The sequence below is a fragment of the Nanorana parkeri genome, unplaced genomic scaffold (genome assembly GCF_000935625.1).
Source record: "Nanorana parkeri isolate BGI_ZX_2015 unplaced genomic scaffold, ASM93562v1 scaffold2368, whole genome shotgun sequence".
Taxonomy (NCBI): domain Eukaryota; kingdom Metazoa; phylum Chordata; class Amphibia; order Anura; family Dicroglossidae; genus Nanorana; species Nanorana parkeri.
Genome location: NW_017308636.1, coordinates 109,872 through 111,224, shown reverse-complemented (window position 1 = coordinate 111,224; position 1,353 = coordinate 109,872).

Here is a 1,353-nt window from a genome sequence, read left to right as displayed (position 1 = left end):
TGCTCCCAACTTTGTGGGAGGAGTTTGGGGACGGCCCCTTCCTGTTCCAACATGACTGCGCACCAGTGCACAAAGCAAGGTCCATAAAGACATGGATGGGGGAGTTTGGGGTGGAGGAACGTGACTGGCCACACAGAGTCCTGACCTTAACCCCATAGAACACCTTTGGGATGAATTAGAGGCGGAGACTGCGAGCCCCTCCCCCAACATCAGTACCTGACCTCACAAATGGTCCAACATTCCCATAGACACACTCCTAAACCTTGTGGACGCCTTCCCAGAAGAGGCGGAGCTGTTATAGCGGCAAAGGGCGGAGCCAACCCAATACTGAACCCTAGGGACTAAGACTGGGGGGCCATTAAAGTTCATGTGCGTGTAAAGGCGTCCCGATACGTTTGGCATTGTAGTGTGTATTGCACTATACGCCAAGATTGTCACATAACAATATTGTCTTCTCTGCTCGCGGGGGAGATATTGTCACCTCGGGACACTTTGGATCTCTAAAGTATCATTTTTTACTTTTATTTGTAAACATATTTATATACATTCATGTTATACAAATGTATTTGTCATTCCCCACATTGGCTCCATGCCTCTGGGCCCCATAGCGGTCCCCCACCCAGGAAGAGGGGCCACACGCCAGCGCGCATCCCACATGGGCTTCACCTAAGGCGGGGGTGGGCAACCTTAGCCCTCCGGCTGCGCTTTAACTACAACTCCCAACATGCCTCTGCCTCTGGGAGTCATGCCTGTAACTGTCAGTCTTGCAATGCCTCATGGGACTTGTAGTTCCCCCACAGCCGGTGGGCCGGAGTTGCCCGCCCCTGAGATGTCAGCGATCGCACGCGGCGGATCTATCTAGGTGGACGTGATGGGACGTGCGGGGGAGGGGTCGGCGCGCTCTGACGCACGTCTCCGTTTCCTTATTCTGCTCCCCAGCGTGACAGATTTGTAGCAATTACACTCGTTCCTGCGGCTGAATCACCGTTCTCCGCACCGGGATCACACCCCGCCAGACAAACAGATCAATAACGCAGATAGAGCAGATAGGCCCAATAAAGGATGGAAGCGGGAAGCTAGTCACAAATGGTAATATACAGGGGTACAGGTAATATACAGGGGTACGGGTAATATACAGGGGTACGGGTAATATACAGGGGTACAGGTAACATACAGGGGTACAAGTAATATACAGGGGTACAGGTAATATACAGGGGTACCCGTAATATACAGGGGTACGGGTACTCCTAGAATGAGATCCTAATAGGTTGGACTTGATGGACTAATGTCTTTATTCAACCTCAAATACTATGTAACTATGTAATAACAAGAGGCCTCGTCTGGCGGCACTCC